We start from the raw sequence: 21,029 nt of genomic DNA, 5'->3' as shown, positions 1-21,029 counted from the left end.
CTTGTTTTTCTTTGGCTTCAAAGTGAAAGGTCATTGGCTCCAACTTCCTTCAAACTTCCAACATAGCATAGAAATGTCTCTGTCTTATGTATAAATATCATCACTGCTTGGGACTGGAGAATGTAACAAAAGTAAAGGTTGCTAAATAGATCAGTCTTCTTGAGGGGAAATAAATGGAGAGAATGGCTCATTATCTGGAAGTAGAAGTCAAATACACACAGAGGAGTTGAGTGCATAATTGGCCATTCCGAATGGCCAAGTCTTGAGAAGTACATTTACAGTGAGCTGAAGGCCTATAAAAACAATCCTACTCCATTTCCCTGTTGATGCAGCCTCCAAAATGGGAATGATAAGGAAAAAGCTGAGTTGCTTGGGCTTGGAGTAAGAAGCGTTCTTTAATCATCAGTTTTGGAAAGTTCTATTTACAATATGAGGCACAAAAATTCTACAAACAGAAGTTAGCCAAGAAAAGCATGGCAAGTAGATCCTTCAGTAGCTAGCCTTGAAAACTGGCTTAAAAATCTTTGGCCTTCACGTTTTTCATCAGACTGCAAAACAGAGTACATACTCTCTCATTCTCTTTCTGCTACTCTGATATGTAACTACCTTACAAACCCCTATTTCCACTGCCTCCTTTCATCTATCCTGTGTTTAAGTCATATGTGTAGCAGACAATTTCATTATTCTCAACTCACGCCCCCTGGTTCTCCAGCTCTGTCTTTACTCAAGCTGTTACTCTGAATTTGGAATACGTTTTGTCCTTTCCTTGCCCATCCTTCAAAATGTCTTTATTTCTGTGTATCCCAGTTTGGTCCATGTTCAAAAGATGTGTACCTGCTTCTAGATAGTTAATGTACATGGTTAATAATTTCTTGATAAATGAGCAAATGGAAGGGACCTACCAGCACAGTGGGTGCTTTACACCCATTTAATTACCTCCAGAACAACATGAGATAGACTCTACTGATTTCTCTCATTTTATAATTGAGGAAATCTGAAAATCTAGGAGGTTGACTTGCCCAAAACCCATAATTAGTAAGTTGCGAATTCAGGATTCAGACTTGGGTGTGTTTGGCTTCAAAGCCTTAGTCTATTCTATTGTACCACGCTGTCTCCAGGAAAACTGTCCTATAAACATTCACAAAATTTTAAATCAATAGAAGAGGAGAGGCTGAATTGAATATGTATTTCTTTTAGATCGATCCTTGTGCGAATTTCTATAAATTTATTTTTAGATCCCTAGTTTGGGTAAATTCCTAGCTTTAAAATGTTGTGTTTTAAAATATATCCACACATTCTTTGCCACCTCTCCCTTCTAAAGATGAAGCCTTGAGTCTGGGCTGAACTTAGTGGCTCATTTGTAATGAATAGGATGAGGCAGAAGTGAGGGTATGTGACCTCTAAGGCTAAATCATAAAAAGGATATATTTTCATTTGGCTCTTTCTTTGCTCACTCTGGGGGAAGCCAGCTGTCATGTCATGAGCACACTCACTCAGTCTTCAGGAAAGTCCACATGCAAAGGAACTGAAGCTGTTCACCAACAGTTGGCACCAACTCGCCAGTCATGTGACTGAGCTACCTTGCAAGCCGATCCGCTGGACCCAGTCTAGCCTTCAGATGATAGCACCCTCATGAGAGACCTTGAGGCAGAATTGCCTTTCCAAGGCGTTCCCAGATTCCTCACTCATTAAATGGTGAGAGGTAAAAAACATTTATTTCTGTTGTAAGCTACTAGGATTTGGGGAAATTTGTTGTGCAACAATAGACAACTAATACAGCATACCCCTCCACTCCAATCATGCATGTGTTCATCAAAAGACATATATAAGGGGGCGCCTGGGTGGCTCAGTCGGTTAAGCGTCTGCCTTTGGCTCAGGTCATGATCCCAGGGTTCTGGGATCGAGTCCCACATCGGGCTCCCTGCTCAGGGGGAGCCTGCTTCTCTCTCTCCTCCCTGCTCATGCTCTCTTCTCACTATCTCTGTCTGTCTCTCTCTCAAAAAAAAAAAAAAAAGACATATATAAGAATATTAAAAGCAGCACTACTGATAATAGCCCAGATGGGGAACAATCCAATGTCCATAAATAGTTGAGTGGATAAAAAATTATGATATAGTCATACAAGAACACTGAACAGTGAGAATAAACTATAACAAGCAACACAGATGAATCTCACAAACATAAAATTGAGGAAAGAAAGCCACAAAAGCAAAAATTCATACTGTGCTCTCATTTATATAAAGTTCAAAACCCAAAACTAATCTATGATGTTAGAAATTGGGTTGGGGGTTACCCTTGGTGGGCAGTAACTAGAAAAGGGGGGCTGGGGGAGGAATTCTGGGATGTTATCTTGATCTGGATCCATTTTGTGAAAAATCATCAAGACATACAATGTAGGATTTGTGCACTTTTCTCTATGTTTGTTATGCTTCAAAAAGGGGTGTTCCCCCCCCCCACTTTTAAGTGAAATGTTAAAATGTGGCTGTGAAACAAAATCCAACAACCATGCTCAATGCTGGTGACCACAATGTGTGTGTCTCATAAAGGAGCTGCCTACACAGTGAATGTTGTCCAAGGTTGAAACCTGTCATATTACAGGCTCTCCACTTCCACTGCCCCCATTCCTGCCTCCACCTCTGGCAGAAATTCAGTCACTGGGACCTTGAAGCAGAGGCATTTTGGCAGCCATGAGGTCACTTCAACACTGTTCGTCAAACTCACAAAATAGACATATCTGCTTACCCATGATAAAACCACATTGCATTCCCAAGGGAGGAGGTCAGCAGAAGCTATCTGTGTATTAAGTACTTTGCTGATTGAAAGTATCTGAATCAACTTAGGCCAAAAGGAAAAAAAAAAAGGGAAAGCAGACTCCCCTCCTCCCCCCTGCCCCCCATTTCTCTGCAGACGGGCTACATTTGTGAGCCTTGGGTCTGGCTGGCTGCTGATAGAACCTTCCTGCATTCTGTGCTTTTGGCTGTTTCTTGAGGGAGTGCAACAGGCCAGGAGGGAGGAGAAAGCCTGGGGGCAGGATTGGCTGGCTCGCAGCCTGTGAGGCACTTAGAGGCCTTTCCTGGGATTCTGGGGCCTGGCTTTCCCACAAGCCCAGTGATGGGAGGGGACAGGAGCTCAGAGGATGAGGGCGTTAGTGCTTTCCCCTCTACTTTGCCTGTTTCACTTTTACTCATCTTTATGTCTTCATTGACAATGGTACTTCCTCAGGGATGAAGCCCTCAGCTTGGTAAAATTCGCCTATTATATAGTCTCACTAATACCTCCCCCTTTGGAAATTTTCAACACGTAATAAAATTACTGTGGTAAGAACACAACATAAGATACCCTCTTAACAAAATTTTAAGTGTACAATATAGTATTGTTGACTCTAGGTACAAAGAGCTCTAGAACTTACTCATCTTGCTTAACTGGAACTTTGTGCCTATTGATGAGTAACTCCTCATTTCCCCCTCCCTCTAGCCCCTGGCAAGCACCATCTATTCTTTGATTCTATGAATTTGATTGTTTCAGATATCTCATATAAGTGGAATCATGCAGCATTTGTTCTTGTGTAACTGGCTTATTTCTCTTAGCATAATGTTCCTGAGGTTCATCCACATTGTCACACATTGCAGACTTCTTTTTTAAGGCTCGATAGCCTTATGTATACACCACATTTTCTTTATCCATTCATCTGCTGAAGGACATTTAGCTTATGTCCACATACTGGCTATCGTGAATAGTGCTGCAGTGAACATGGGAGTGCTAATATCTCTTTGAGATCCTGACTTCAGTTCTTTTAGATAAATGCCCAGAAGTGGGATTACTGGATTTTATGGCAGTTCTATTTTTAATGTTTTGAGGAACCTCCATGCTGCTGCTTTCTACAGTGGCTGCACCAGTTTGCATTCCCACCAACAGTGCACAAGGGTTCCAATTTCTCCACGTCCTTGCCAACACTGTGGTCTTTTGCTTTATTGATGATAGCCATCCAGACCAGTATGAGGGGATTATCTCACTGTGGTTTTGATTTGCATTTTCTTTTATTATTTTTTATTTTTAAATTTTATTTATTTATTTATTTGGAGAGAAAGAGAGAGAGAGCAGGTGGGGAGGGGCAGAGGGAGAAAATCTCAAGCAGGCTTTGCCCAGTGCACAGCTTGATGTGGGGCTCAATCTCATGACCCCAAGATCATGACCTGAGCCAAAATCGAGAGGCGGATGCTCAACCACTAAGCCACCCAGACACCCCTGATTTGCATTTTCTGATGATTAGTGATGTGGAGAATTTTCTATATACAGTTGGCCATTGGTAGTCTTTTTTGGAGAAATGTCTTGCAAGTCTTTAGCCCATTTTTAAATCGGGTTATTAGATTTTTTGTTGTTGTTGTTATTGAGTTGTAGAAGTTCCTCCTATGTTATGCAGATAAGGTCTTTATCAGAAATATGGTTTGCAATTTTTTTCTCCCTGCTACTCTGTTGAGTGTTTTCTTTGCTGTGCTCAATGAACCTGTAATCTGACTACCCTGCTCCACTGTTACCTTGATGAAAGCATGGGTCAATGTTTATTTTGGCTTAGCACTAGTTATGGGTTCAAGTGTATCCCCCTAAAAGGTATGTTGGAGTCCTAACCCCCAATAACTCAGAATGTGACTTTATTTGGAATGGGGTTATTACAGATATAATCACTTAAGGTGAAATCATACTAGAGTAGGGTGGGCTTTTAATCCAGTATGAATGGTGTTCTTGTAAGAAAGGAGAGGACTCAGGGAGAATGTCATGTAATGACAGGGACAGAGATTGCAGTGATGCATCTACAAGCCAAGGGATGTCAAGGATTGCCGGCAGACACCAGAAGCTAGAAGAGGCAAGGAAGGATTTGCCCTCATAGGTTTCAGAAGGAGCATGGCCCTGCTGACATCTTCATGTCTGCCTCCAGAACTGTGAGAGAATGCATTTCTATTGTTTTGTGTCACCCTGTTTGTGGTACTGTGTTATGGCACCCCTGGGAAACTAGTACATCACTGTAACCTCCATACCTAGAGTGGTGCCTAGAACATAGATGCTTGGTAAGTACGAGGTAACGCAAACTGAGTAGAATCCCAGTGAACTGGGTGTGCACCTTTGGTTTAGACACTTGGCTGGTCAACCATTTCAGCTATGATCACTGAGCAACCGCCAGCAGCAATTTCAAAGTCCCCAAAGCCCTGAACACCACAAAGTTTCCTTTAGTGTGGTTCAAACTATTTGGTGACAGCACTGGACCTGAATTGACATGATGTTTTTATAGGTTGCATCCCACTTAGTGTAAATATTTACACATTTTACTGCAGCAATGTTAGACTGTTGGATTATGGCATTTTCTCCTAGAATTTACTAGGGGTAATACATAATTTATGTTACAGTAATCCTAACATACTTCTAAAGTACAAAAAATTCTGAATTCCAAAACACATCTGCCCTGATGGTTTTGGCTAAAGGATTCTGGCTCTATAGAAGGATGGCAAACATGATCACTATGTTTTCTTTCAGCTTCTAGGCTTCAGGTGTTTAGCTTCATGGTTAGGCCCTTGGCCAAAATGTTATGGAGACTGGTTCCTCCAGCATTCCCTTGCTATATTGCTTTTTTTTCTCTCTGACCTTCTTGTCCATATTCCTGTCCTTTTTGTCAAAACCTGCTTGCAGGGAAAGCTCTGGGAGCTGACAGATCACAGCTGATGCCCTGTGGCATCAGGCTGGACCCTGTCCAACTCCTGAGCAACTGACTCCTGACCAAGGGTAGACAGGAGACAGAGGGTTACCTCCCACCCCTCAAGGCTGGGATTAGTCTTCCCGTCCTCTGTTCAACATCAGATGTACTTGGGTAGGCCTGTGTTTATAATTGGATTTTAAATTTTAGCCTTGGTTTCCGAATTCCACTTTGTTTCCCTGATGGTGCTGGAGTTCTGCTCAACGTTTAGCCTACTGCACACAGAGCCTGTCACTCTGCCTGCATCTGGCCAGCCCCTTGCCTTGGCCTGGGCAGAGACCCCTGGCCACAAGCCATAAGCCATGATGAGACAGCAGTCTAGCTGACATTACACATTACTGCTAATAACAATAGTAATTCTAACATTTATACAGAGCTTACAATGAGTCAGGTACTATGCTAGTTGTTGTAAATGCGTTCTCTCTTATAATCCTCTCCACAGCCCTGTGAGGCAGGTACTATTATTTTCTGCATTTTAATAACAAGATGTGAAGCCTGGAGAAGTTAAACGATTAATTAGTCATGGCCTAGAATGCCTACCGTCAGATCTCACACAGATGTCAATGCCGCATGCATCACATCCAAGTCTAACACGACTTGGACACATGGGTGCTGAGAATGGGGTTGCTCCCTATCACGGAGGCCAGCACATGCATTTTTAAGCCCCAGCTCTGCATCATCTCAGCTTCTTTCGCAGAGGTCCTAGCAAGACTCAGGGATAAGCTCACCCAAGATGTGGGATACATATATGAACTCACTTCTTACTTGCATCAACCTATGAATAAGGTACTATAAAGTTCCCCATTTTACAGGGTGACATAACAGAGGCTTTGAAAGGTCAAGTAACTTGTCCAAAGTCACACAGCTAGTAAACAGGAAAATCAGGATTCAAACCCAGGTAGCTTGGCTCCTGCATGCCTAAATATTATATTATACTAACTTTTTGGGTGAGGATGATGAATAGAACAGTACAAAGTAGATCTGAGATGCAAATTCTAGGATCCTTGGTGGCTATAACTTCAGAAATGACAAATGGCAAAATGACAGATCTATTCTTAAATAATAGAAACCAACACAATGACGCCAGCCAAGGTTACAAATACACTCGGAGTTGTTATTTCAGTAAAGTAGCAGTGATACTTGGCAGCAAATGGGCAAAGTCTGAGTGTGGTCCCCTCAAGGATATGTTTACTTTTTGTAGAGGTGGCCATCAGAGATAATGTGGGCAATCAAGGACCCATGGTGTTTGGCACTTCTTAACAGCTTGTGTTTGTATTAGCTATATAAAAGGAGGAATTTTGGCCTTCTTTTGGACAAGGGCTCATTATGTGAGTTGCCAAGGTTTTTCTCCCCTACCCTTTCAGAGAAGGCATTGGCTGTTGCCTCCAGCAACTCATTGTTGGTTGCTGGTATAAATGCACATAATTTCTAATGGTAGACTCTCCCCATCCCAATCTATGCCCTAAGAACCTTCTGTTACCCTGGTTTTTGCAGCAAAGAAGGCTTGTTTCTTTATTCAAAATTTAAAGATGCAGTTATTGAGAGGTGAAACACCACGTAAATTTCAATTATTTGTTAGAGACATTCTTTAAACTTGTGCGTAATCCTTCAACTTGATATTTCTACCTAACATTACTAACCTGTGATTTTTTAAAGTCCCCCAAAGATATCTGTTTCCTCTAGAATGTCTCTGAGGTCAGGAGGTAGAAAGCAATCAAGCAATAATAAATCAGATACCATGGAGCATGGCCAGCTCTAGAAAGCCTAAGGTAGGATAAAGAAAACTCTCTTTCCAACTGGGACACTGTTTAGGACCAGGTGCCCCTTTAAGGTTTTATACTATTACTGGTGGCTCCCAATTTATCTCTGTATCTTCCAGTTTCCAATTTATCCACAGCCCAATGATTCCAAAATGTGAATCTGGTCACTTACTTCCTCCAATTAAAGACCTCCATTGAAGTCTGAGCTGAGCTTTCAGTGGGGTGGAGACCAGGATATCCAGTGTTCAGCTTTGGTCCAGAGCACTCACTGGGGGCGAGGGGACACTATGGTGGCTGGACCTGAACTTTCTAACTGGCTTCCCACCCCAAATTCTTTTTTTCTTCCTCTTTGTAGGAATTGAATTTTAGCCTGAGGCTTAGTGTGGAGTGGTTCACTGGCATGTGACAGGGTTTAGCACTGGGCCAGGGTACCTGGAGATCAAACATACAGGGAAGATTGAACAAATACATAAACACACGAAGGAGAATGGGAGGCAGATTTTTTACTGTTGGAGAAAGGAGTTGCAAATATGGAAAGGGGTAAGACTAGAATAAACCTTGTGGAATCGGATTGCTATTGGAAACAGTGTGAACTCATGGTTTCTAACAGATGGACAGGTATCTAGATAGACATAGTCATATCAATGGATATAAATGAATGTATGTAAATATGCATATATGCATCCAATAGTTCCTAGATCTCTCTGCTGAAAGGCCTAAAAGCAATGATATTTCAGTAAAATCAAGTACATCAAGGGCCCAGATTTTGGATTCTAAATAGCATTCTCTACTAAGGAATCAGTTCCTGTATAAATGGCTCCGGGACAGGGGAATTGAAAATAAAAAAAAATGAGCCTGGAACATCTTGCGCCAGAAAACTGGGAAGTGCTCAAAGAATAATGGGGTAAATGCCAAAAGGACACAGAAGCCAGTTTTAAGGGACTTCCACTGGCCATGTCTGGGATGATTTGATAGTAATGGATTTTAACCCTTTGAGTAAAATAGAAATTTATAAATAAATAAACAAGATGAGAAAGCTCTAACTTGAAGAATGCCTATTAATAATCTAGAAGATAATTAATAATAAAATTAATAAAATTAGATTAATAATCTAGAAGAGAATTTAGAAAGTTGCCGTTTATCAACCCTAATAATAATTGATTCAGGCAAAAGCCGTCAATGAATACTAACACTGGTCAGTAAAAGATTGATAAGGAATAGAGTATTTACTTGCTTTCAGATTATCTCCCCATAAAGATACTTTTTTGTTACTTACTAATAATAAGTGCAATGTCCTTATTATTTTTACAGTGAAAACCTGGCTGAGATCATCTTAACCATATAATGAATTAACATCATCAGAAATGAATGGGACATATCATTCATTGTCTCTTGATACCATGCACTAAGAAGAATGCAGCATACTTCCGTCAAAAATTAAAAAATCATGAAGAAACATCAAGGAAACTCAAAATGAGTGACATTTTACAAAGTAATTGCCCTATAGTCTTCAAAAATATCTAGAATATGAAAGACAAGGAAAGACTGTCCCAGATATAAGGAGTCTAAAAAGAAATGCCAACCAAATGTAACATGTAACCTTGGATTGGATCTTGGACCTATAAAGGACATTGTTGGGACAACTGGTGGATGGTGATACTGAATTAATGCCATTTCTTAGTTTTGATGGTTATACTGTGGTTATTTAGGAGAGCATCCTTGTACTTAGGTAGTAACACTGAAGGGTTAAAATGCAATGGTATGTCACCTGAAATTATTCTTAAATGGTCCCAAAATGTTAATGACTATGGAAGCAAGAGAATTGGTAAAAGAGAGCTCTGTCTACTATTTTTATAATTTTTTTTAAACTAAAATTATTTCAAAATAAAAGTTATAAAAAACATCCATTGGCTCCTGGTTACCCATAAGCCAGGGTTCAATTCCTTGGCTGGCCTGTAGTGTGCTTCACAAAGGAGTCAGAATATACCTTTCTGATTTAATCTCAGTTCCCCCCTACACTCAGCGTTGCTGAGTACGCAGCAGACAAGTACCCATCTTCTCTGGCCGGCAAACTCTTCTGACTCTCAGGTTAGATTCTTTTTTTTTTTTTTTTTTAAAGATTTTATTTATTTATTTGAGAGAGAGAGAGAGAGAGAGAAACAGCATGAGAAGGGAGAGGGTCAGAGGGAGAAGCAGGCTTCCCACTGAGCCGGGAGCCCGATGTGGGACTTGATCCCAGGACTCCGGGACCATGACCTGAGCCGAAGGCAGTCGCTTAACCAACTGAGGCACCCAGGCACCCTCTCAGGTTAGATTCTAAACATCACCCTCCTCCCAGCACTTTTCTGATATCCTTCCCGTGCGGCAGAGCTAGACCTTTCCCCTCTGCAGCATGCTACTGTCTCTTTCTTCCTAAAGGCATTCTTTTCTTCCCTCAGACTCACCTTCATTATACTGTAGGTATTTGTCTACATGTCTGTCTCTCTCACTAGACTCTGCACTCCACAAAGGCAGCAATGGCTGTGACCTATTCATCTTCATATCTCCAGCACCTTCTGCAGTGCCCAGTACATCGTAGATGCTCAAGGTGGCATTGTGGAATAATGTAGATGATTTTGGGCTCTGGAATTGTATTATCCATGAATGAACTGTACTCTGCCACTCTCTAATTGCACAGCCGTGGGTGAGTTACTTAACAATGTACTCATATTTAAAATGAGAATAATAGCAATACCGACTTCAAAGGGTTTTTATGAGGTTTAAATGAGAACATCTATGAAAAGGGCTTAAGCACAGTGGCACAGATTAAGGGCTCTCTAAATATTAGTCAATATGAACTGTTATTACTGGGTGCTCAGTAAATATTTGTTAAATGCATGGTGACTATTGTGAGGATAGAGATTAAGTAAGTAGAGTGAGACTTCTTCCTGGAGTGAATCGGGTAATGTAGCCATATGTTATGGAGACTGGGGGAAAGGATGTTTGTGACCTGCCCACATTAACTTATCATTTAAGCCTTCACTGCTCAGCACTACAACAGATCTAGGAGTGGGAAACGTGCTCATGACATTCAACATGCTTTCAGCAAAGATGGAGAGAACGAACAAATGGAGACATAGCAACCAATGTTGGGTGATAGCAATGAGCAAATTGCTAAGCCATTTGGCTGAACTACAGAATTTCAGAAGACAGGCAGCACGGAGCTCATAACCACTTACGTTTATATTGCTTATTGCAATCCACAAGGTCTGTTCATCTATGTGATCTTGCTTGATCCTCCTACCTCAGAAGTACCCAAAGCAGGCATTACTATCTCCATTTCATAGATAAGCAAGCTGAGGCTCAAAGAGACAAGTGATTTCCCCAAAGTTGGGAAGGGAACTCAGCTTAATCCTACCCTGATAAGGACAAGAAGAGGGAATTGTGAAGGTCACAGATAGGAAGATAGGCAGGATTAGAAAAAGAGTTACATGACGTTAACAGATGGATTTACCACCTTCACATACAACCTCTGTATTTTAGAAAACTCCTTAAAATGGCCTAGGAAAAGAGAAATGAAAAGATCAAAGGAGGAATTAGATAATAGAGAGTAAAAATATGTTTGAAGACCAAAAATCAACCAAAAGCATATATGAAAAATAGCACTGTGAGAATCAGGGCTCTTTGTAAAAGAGTAGCTTGCACAGCTCAGGAAACAGGAGATATAGCCATTCTTCTCTTGGAAGTCAGCTGGTTTGGCATGAGGTTTTGGCTCCATAAAAGTATTTATAGTCAGGATTACCAAACACCTGAGACGGCAAAGCACTAATCTCCACTGGAAAATAGTGTGGTCAAAGTGACTATTTTAAACAGGACAGTTTGCCTTACCTTCCAAATCATTTCTTAAAAAAAAAAAAAAAAAAAAGTTATCAACATTGCAAATAACTCTTGACAAATCTTCTTTGTTTTTTTTTTAAATTAATGAATAGTTAAAAAGTGGCATTTGTAGCAACATATAGATTTACTATCTCATTATTAGCATGCCATTTGCTTTAAACCTACCTCCTTCATGGAGCATATCAAATGGCAAATGGCACCCAAATTAGGCCCAGTTGTAGAGAGTATCTTCAGCCTTCCCTCCCATACACCTAACACCTCTATTAGGTGCCACTGTCCAAGAAATGCCCATGTGCCTATTTATCTAAAGGCATCTTGATTTAGTTAACATCTAAATTCTGCTTCCCATTTTCTTTTTTTTTTTTTTAAAGACTTTATTTGAGAGAGAGAGTGAGAGAGAGATTGAATGAGTGGGAGGAGGGGTAGAGGGAGAAGCAGACTCCCAGTGGAGCAGGGAGCCCCACACGGGTCTCGATCCCAGTACTCTTGGATCATGACCTGAGCTGAAGGCAGATGCTTAACCGACTGAGCCACTCAGGCGCCCTACTTCCCATTTTCTGATCACCCTGTCCTCTAGGTGATTGTACATTACAATGACATGGTATTTCTGCAGGCTGTTAGAGCTCAGATATGAGTTTCCTGAGAAACAGGTTGGAAGGGTAGATGATCCACAAAATCACTTCTGCCCTTGGGAGTTCGAGCTTTTAGTTGGCTTGCGTAGAATTCTAGGTGGAAATTTCCTACTAAAAATAATTGCAAGGTTGTTCTCCTTGTAATCAGATCAGAGGAGGATTTACTTAGATCATAAACACAAATGTCACTGTGTTGGTTTTCTTTTTCTTCCTCTAACCATCTTTTGGTTTTTAGTCCTATTTTTCTCTACTTTACCTTAATTGATTAGCATCCTTACCCTGAAGGTCTTCCACTAAATGAACTCCCTTCCTTTTCCATATTAACTTCCTTCAAATAGATTGAGCTTCTGCCAAGCTTAACCATGTGTTGGCTTCCCAACACACCATTTTCCCTTTTTATATCTGTGAATTTGCTTCCAACTTCTGCCGAGAATGCTGTCCATGTTCCTATCTCAAGGTCTGATTCAAGTCCTTCTTCTTCAGGGAGTTTCTGTCACCATCCCAACCTGTATTGACTGTACCCTGTTTGCAACTCTATCGAATTTACTGTCATTTGGTGCTTGTTTACATTTTACAACACTGACTACATAGTGTTGTAAGAACACTAAGGAGGTGGAACATCTTATTTGATGGAATTCTATTGGTTTAACTGTTTTTCTCTAGTTATCATCCCAAGTAGAACATAAAACTTTTAAGACCTGGGATCAGTATTTTGGAGTTAAGGGAATTGTTTGGCATCCATCAAATCAGGACATAAAGATCTCATCTATTTGTTGATTTGAAGGTGGTATTCCTCACTAAAACTCCTCAATTATGGATTTTCTCCCTATTATGGGTCAGTAATGTCCTCCCAAAAAGGTATGTTGAAATCCTAACTCCCAGTACCTCAGAATGTGACTTTATTTAGAAATAGAGTATTTACAGAGGTACTCAAGTTAAAATGAGGTCATTAGGGTGGGTGCTAATCCAATATGACTGGTATCATAAAAAGGGGAAATCTGATCACAGAGACAAGGAAAATGATGGTGTGAAGACAGAGTTAGAGATGCATCTACCAGCCAATGAACACCATTGCTATTCATTGTTCATGGTGTTCAGCATGACACCATGCTGCTGGCAAAGCACCCAAAGCTAGAAAGTGGCAAGGAAGGATCCTTCCCCTACAGGATTCAGAGAGACAGAGAGGGAGCTTGGCCCTGCCAACACCTTGATTTCAGACTTCCAGCCTCCAGAACTGTGAGAAAATAAATTTCTGCTCTTCTAAGACATCCAGCTTGTGGTACTTTGTTAGCCCAGCAAACCAATACACTCCCTCTAGTCAGTTCTTTTGAGCAGTTTTAATCCATTTATTTATGTTGTCAACAGAAACCTTTCTGGATATTTATATTCATGGGATTTATCAGCAAGTGAAATGCTTGGGAAGGTCAGTCCTTTATATCAGGATCTCAGACCTGATTCTGTTACTTCCAGCAAGATTCTGCCTCTTCTTTCCTTTCATTATACTTGTTTTGTCAGTTTTGTAGACTGAATTTTTTTCTTCCACCCATGTATTTTGCTATTCATATACGTATGTGGGCCTACAGCCATGTATTCATTTGTTGAAAATGTACCGTGTACTAAATATTATGCTGAATGATGGGGACACGGAGTTAAAAAAATTTCTTGATCTTAACAGCTTTCTGAGACAACTACAAGACACTATAATATGTGCTATTCATTTATTTATTCATTCAACTAGTGTTTATTAAGCACTTTTTGTGACCAGGTTCTATGTGAAGGAGTAGAGCAATAAATGAGATAGACACAGACTGTATTTCTGTGGGGTCCATGGGAATGCAACAGATAAACATGAGGTATTAGGGAAGTATAATAATATAGACTGGGAGTCAAGAGGGAAGAGATAGAGTCATGGAAGCTTCCTGAAGGCGGTGATAATCTGAGCTGAGGCTTGAAGAGTAAGAGGTGGCCAGGCCAAGGCAGAAGTAAAAAGAAGGTATTCCAGGCAGAACAAGGTGTGGGAAAGCACGATGCAAACTTGGGGAACTCTAATTTATCTACTTCCATGCTTGGGACTGGAAAGAATATAGAGTAGAAAGTCTAGGAAGTCCTTGGAAAACTCTGGTTCTCACCCTTGTTTTCCTTGATATAAGTATGGGATGCTTAACAGAGCCTGGGAAACAGAGGCACTGTGGGCAGCCAAAGCCCCAGTGACAAAGGTGACTTAAGCTCATTAACAGTTCAAACTCACAGCTCCTAGGATGCTGCTGAATGGCATGTGCCTTATCGTGAGGACTGGGTGCCCAGCCTGCTCCCTTCCCACCCATCCTAAGGGTTGCCAGGCTTTGGAGAATTCCAATAGGCCTCTGGCACAGGGTGACACAGACAGTGCTTCAAGCAGGCTCTCCACTGTGTTTAATCAGATCACAAATTCAATTCAAACCTAGCTTGGCAGAAGAAAACAAAAGATAGAGCCATTTCCCCCCGGAGAGATCTCTCTGTCTGTCTCCAGAGTTTGATATGTGAGGAATCAGGAGAGGAAGCAGCTAGCTATTGATGCAGGGTGTGATTCATTCCATCAGTGCTGGGACTGGGACGCAGACACACAGACACACAGACACACAGACACACACACACACATACAGACAGATGTTCCATCCACAGGACACGGAGAACAGCAGCTCATGCACTTTCCAGCCCTGAAGGCTGTTTACTTGAGGAGTAAGAGTGAGGTCTTTCACAAATGTTTTCATAAGAGACCACACAAAAATGACCTGAAATTATTTTTCAAGTTAGGTTCAAAGATCTCTTCAAGTAGAATGTATGTTTCATTCTTTGATGTTTTGTTATCTCAGGGTGAGTTAAGGGATTATTATCAGGCTAAAGTCTGAATAAATTTAAATCCGCATATTAGGATTTATATTGGCTTATTAAACCCCTCATTTGTTTTTGATTATCCACAATGCTCATTTATTGCTAGCACTTTCATCCCTGGAACACTATTTTTAAACACACTTGGATCCAAATAGTAGTGACGAATTGTCCTAAATCCCTGAGTTATGTTCATCAAGTAGGAGGCACATGAGCACGATGCCAAAGAATCAGACTGATCCAGATCTTGGATTCTAGCAGACTAGGGTTGGAATATATTTCTACCTGTGTTTTATAACCTTTTGTGAGTTACCAGTTTTGAATGCCAACTTCTTCTTCTGTAAAATGGGACAACAATGACAACAATAGCTTCCAAGAGTTCTGCGATGCTCGTTACGTACTAGGTACTGTTATAAGAACTTCATATGCTCGAACTCATTTAATCCTCATGGCAACCTAAGACACAGGTACTATTAGTACGCATATATATACACCAGGATTCAATTCTAAGTGTTCTGCCTCTAGGATTCTTAACTGTATTCTTACCTGTTAGTCTGTAGTTTGTACAGGTGGTGGGAGCAAAATAGCACCTAGCAGCTACCATCAATATTATTGTTGTCATTATTGTTATAGTATTATTTCTCATACCCAACAGAGGCCAACAGTAAGAATGAGCCTTGTGTTTCCTTGGAATTAGTGCTATTACTATATCCAAATTAGAGGAACTATTTTGCCATTTGGTTGTGCTTGCTTTATCCCACACTTAGAATAATTAAGGGTTTAGCTTCATGCAGTCCAACATTTCCCAGGCCACAGAGAACTTTCCAGCTGCCCTCACATCCTCAGAGCCTGCCACCCTATTTTCCCAGTTGGGAAAAGAGAAATAGTGGGGCAACCCAGTAACTAAATTCTGAGTAGGAACACTGGAATCCATGACTTCCAAAAGACCATGCCACATGGAGGTCAACTGAATTCCTATTTCTTGATTATTATTTATTCATACTAAATTACTAGAAAAATCCTTGTGCTCTGTAAATGCAGCTATTTTTTTCCTTCCCCAGTCATATCCCTCCTGACCCCTTAACCTCTGCTCTTCACTCTCAAAGAGGAAGGAATGGTCTTCTTATTGATTGATACGTATATCTTTGGAAAGGATAAAAGATTTTTACCTGAGGTAACTAGTATCTTCTTAGCTATATATAAAATACTCAATTCATTTCTATAGTGTTAATGAGATATAGAGAAAAAAAATTCTTCCTTAGTCTAGTTAAGAGTATATTATGTCCATCTGGGTCCCCTATTCTGTCACCTGATTCCATCTCATAGTGTATCTTTAGCACTGGAAAACTCTTATACAGTTGAATCTATTCTTCAATAACGAGGCACTCACATAAGTGCCTCAAATATATTAACCCATCAAGGTTGCACAGAACCCCTGAGGTAGGTATTATTTCATCCTCATCTTACAGATAAGGAAATGAGGATAGAGAGGGGGGTAAAGTGACTTGCTCAAGGACACAGTTAAGTAGCAGAGCCAGGATTTGAACTCAGGAAGTCTGGCTCTAGATCTAAATTCTGGACTCCACCTGTTTATGATAAACACTGAGTTCTAAGTTGGGAAACATTATTATTCAGGCTTTTAGTTTGAGCTCTGCTAGGCATGGCTACTTGGGCAAGTCACTTAATACCTTTGGCCTCACTTTCTTCATAGGTAAAATAATGGGAATTGGGCCAGGTTACATTCTGGGATTCTGTAACCCCAGTTACTGAGGGAGACTCATTTATCAAATTCTTAGATTCTAGACAAGTCTGTCAGCCCAACTCCCTGCCACTCTGGGCTTTTTAGAGTGTAAAGAATAAAGCCCTATGGTCTTTTGGTACAAATAGCGCTAACAGAACAGACTGGGAAGTGATGAGAATTTGATGTCCATCAAGTTCCTCATGTGACCATGATCTTTCAGTCACCAAAAGTGAAAGAACCCAGCTTCCAATAACTGGTTGGCAAAATTGTTGGCCACAACTAACATGGATTCCCAATGCTACTTGAGGACTGCGGACTCATGGCGAAGTCTCTTGACCCATCAGCATTATCTGCCACGGGCATGGTGATTTGGAGTGGAAACCCAACCCATGCTTCATCTTTTCAGTTGATTTTTCAGGTAGAGAGAGTTCTTTGTGAACAAAGGGATACATTTGATGCTCAGAAGACCCACCCATTTCAGACACTGGTTTGTCTATTTGGAGGTTTGAGGCTCTCAAATGTGATAGGTGGCAAACAATTAAACAATTATGGAACTGGCTGTTGGCATAGGCTTACATTTAGTGTTTACTTATGCTCAGAGAGACAATGGAAAGGCAATTTTACACATCAAGTATGAAAAGATGCAGCAATATATCATATATCATAGCCAAGTATATAAGATTTTGACACACTACTTTTCTATATGTCAGGAGAAAGGAATACAATCCATGGGCCTACTTTTTAGAACTAGATAGATACACAGCGGCAGCAAGACCATGTGTGGTGAAAAGTAGTCTACCTCTTGCCAGCGTTGTTCTGCAGAACTACCCTCTTGGAGGAGTTAAGTATGCAAGGGTGAGCTGGAAAACAGCACTTTTCTTTTCTAGATCAAGGGAGGGTTAATCCAGTCCACATGTGGTTTTACTTCACTCCACCATGGGTCAGTTATATCGTCAACCTCCATTAAATTAGGGCTAAAGTACATGACAGTGCCCATTTTCACATCAGGTGTTTCTAGGTATGTCTGGGATGTGCCTTGAGAAGGCCCATGGAAGTGCCTAATCGGTAACCTAGGATAAAGAGGAGAGAAATGGAAGCTTTCCTGGCCCCCCAACTGTCATCTTACTGTCTCCTGCCAGTTGCAAACAAATTGCCTGCCATTAGTGCAAAAAAAATACCACAAACCTGAGCTTGACAGTGGGGTGCATCTTGTGAGGAAGATCTGGCTCCACTATCAGCTTCTCCCCCACATTATAATTCTGGCATCATTTTCCTCACAAAAAGAGCATTGATAAATGGTATCTGTCTAGTTGTGGTGAATTTTACATCAATAAATACCTTGCTTATAACAGTTTCCTTCTGTGATTTTTCCACGGCTTAAAAAAGCTTAAAATTGTACACGCTGTGGGCATTGCAACCTTTGATTTTGCTGGGTTGCTAGTCTGAGGAAGGAAGTGAGGCAGGAAAAGTATGGTGGGGTGGGGGTGGGGTGGGGTGGGCAAGAGACCACCCACAGAGATTTTTTTAATTCCAGGAAATTTCCCCAGTAAATGCATCAGTGATGCGTAAGGTTCGTTTTCTATCATTAAGAACTGTAATTCAACTTCTCAAAGAGCACCCTGGGCATATTCAGCAATGGTCTACAGAGTCCTCCCACATGCACTTTTGACTCTAATAAAGGAGAAACCCATGTTTGGCATGTGGGCTTTCACCAAGTCCAGAGTATAAATTTCCATTGTGTTTACTCCTTAAATTGCAAAACAATTTGAGGGTCAGTTCCCAAACTGACGTTTCTCTGTAATGCTCTTGTCTCTGTGTGCTAAGCAAATATTCTGATGGCATCTACATAATAAGCAAGTGTTTGGAGGACCGATTGGACAGCGGGGCCCTGAAAACCAACCCTCAGAAATATCTCACATGGCAAGAGATGAAGCGGCGGCTTAAAAGAAGAATTAAAAGAGAGTAATAATTTAGTATCTTGTATTTACACAACACCAAATTGCACAGAACTCAGAGAACTTTGCAAAACTGTCTAACCCAAGAGTACTTAACCCTGAATTTACAACTGAGGGAAATGGTAGGGACTGTATGAGCCAAGTGGTCCTTCTGTTTTCCATAGTTTTCCACCACTGCCTGAAGATCCAACACAAATACAATGCCTTATGCCCTAGGTCCTCTCTCGAAAATCCTGAGCCATCGGGGCTGTTTGAGGGCAGCATGGTACCTTCGAGAGGACGTGGAACTTAGATAAATAATCAGCCTTCATGTTCCAGTATTACCCCGGGACAGAGATTCATTGAAGCTGGTAGGAAGTTAATCTGGCCTATTTTAAAAGGTTGGCATCATTGCTATTGTGTTATGTGGTTATGGGACATAAATATATCAGCTCCCTGGTAATTAATAGAGAGCAACCAGAGATACTCTTATAATACAGAGGAATCAAGCACTTTTAGGCTTATCTGAAAGACTGAAAGGGGACAGAAAGGCAGGACACAAAACTGCCCCCAAAGCCTTTGAAATACCTGCATTGGGACCTTAGAAGGAATACCCAAGTAGTACATCAATTGCATGTTTAATTGGAATTTTAGGGAAAAATACTTTAACATTTACAAGAACAAGAGACTCAGCTCAGTGGTCACCTTTTCTGGGTCCTTTCCCTGATCTGAATTAAGGAGCTCCTATCAGTGTTCCCAGACAATAGCCATTCAGTCTCTAGAACGGCCATTATGACTGCATTGTGATGATCTGTTTGGGTACTAGCCACCAACCAATGTTAGTGCCTAGCCCCAGTGTCCACGTCTTAGATGTGTTTGTTTTTTCAGACCCGACAACACAGCAAGAATTTAATGGGTATTTGCTGAACTGAGTTGGCTTTTCCCCTAACCAGCAGAAAGTGCCCACTCCCCAGGGGCTGGAGCTTATAGAATAAGATATAATCAGGTATTCGTGGCTTACACTAGGCAGCTTGTCTCTGCTTCCTTCAGGAAAAAAAAAGGTGAGAGCCCTAGTTCCCTAAAGTGCACACACAACACCAGCATCCTCCAACCCAAGCACAACTTCTTACAGAGGAAAAAACCCCCACAAAAAACACACCTAATACCTGTCACTAATTACTGAGTACTTAGTATGTGCTGAGTATTATGCTAAGCACTTAATATACATATCCTCACAACAATTACCTAAGAGTTAAAGATAAAGAAAAGGAAGTTCTGAAAAGTTAAACCATCTGCCAAGGCCAAGGAGCGAGTAAATTGTATGAACTGATATTATCTCAGATTTTACACTCCCATGCCCATGCTTTTAAGGCTGGAACGAATGACTGGGATCAGCCACTTACACTTTGGGGTGAATTAGTTTAGGTAGCTTTGCTTTCCTAATTCTTAGTTGAGTTGAACTGAATAAATGGGAGGTGGGTGGGAGAAAAAGTGTTGAAAGACTTGGGGCCCTGCACAAGTGGTAGAGAAGGGTCATCCGGAATTTGGGTAGTCAGAGGGCAAGGTAATTAGAATTAAGTCTGGGGGAAAGAAAAGAGGTGCTAGGAAAGAGTCAGAGGGGACAGTGCCATAGAAAAGGATTGCACTGGGGAAAGAGACATGCATATAAGAGACACATGTATAAGAGACCAATGGTGTTGGTCATTTACAACATGAACAGGCCATCAGCTAAGGAGAAACTAAGCCAGTGGTTGTTAGTAGCGGCAGAAGAAAGATGCAAGGCTCCAAGATAACCACTTGGCTTCCAGATTCATAAGCCCAGGCTGCATCTCTCTGGATGACTTAGTATTTCTTTATATATATATATATAAATACTTAGTATTTCTTTATATATATATATATATATATATATATATATATATATATATGTATGTATTTTTTTTTTTTAGCAATTGAGTGCTTTGCCTAATGACACAGTCTGGATTTTAAGATATTCACTTTAGGTCTGTTCAGTGTCTCTTTTAGCATGTTTCATTTCCTATATATTAGCTTTGCCCTGAGAAGTGTGTGCTGTAATAAATTTTTCACTGTCCCTTAAGCACTAGCGAGTCTACTTCTATCCTTGGCAACTGAGAGTGTGAGATGAAGGTTATCTGCTGGAGATAAAGAAACAAGAGGCTGTTAACTTGTTTGTGATCTTCACTAGGTTATAACCTTCTATGGAACTAGAGGACTGGTTCTTTTCACTGTGGTAATTCCCATGCCTAGAATAGGATAGGGGGTGGATGGATGGAGGGAGGGAGGCATGGTTAAAGGGATGGAGGGAGGGATGGAAGGACAGGATGGACGATGTATAGACATCATTAATAGAGGCAAGGACTGAACCACAAGCTCTTTAGTAATGGCTTTGGAAATAAACATAGCTTGTTCCAAATCTGAACCTGCCACCAGCTAGTTACATGATCCCTCTAAAGA

General features: G+C 40.9%; 1 protein-coding gene across 2 annotated transcripts in view; it reads right to left on the bottom strand.

Moving 5' to 3' along the window:
• The window catches only part of ADAMTSL1 (ADAMTS like 1), a 904,085-nt gene that overhangs the window by 143,303 nt on the left and 739,753 nt on the right, over nt 1-21,029 (bottom strand). The window lies entirely within an intron of this gene.

Source organism: Halichoerus grypus, chromosome 14, assembly GCF_964656455.1.
Source record: "Halichoerus grypus chromosome 14, mHalGry1.hap1.1, whole genome shotgun sequence".
Lineage (NCBI taxonomy): Eukaryota > Metazoa > Chordata > Mammalia > Carnivora > Phocidae > Halichoerus > Halichoerus grypus.
The sequence above is the reverse complement of the archived record's forward strand: the minus strand, read 5'-3'. Positions and strand labels throughout refer to the sequence as shown.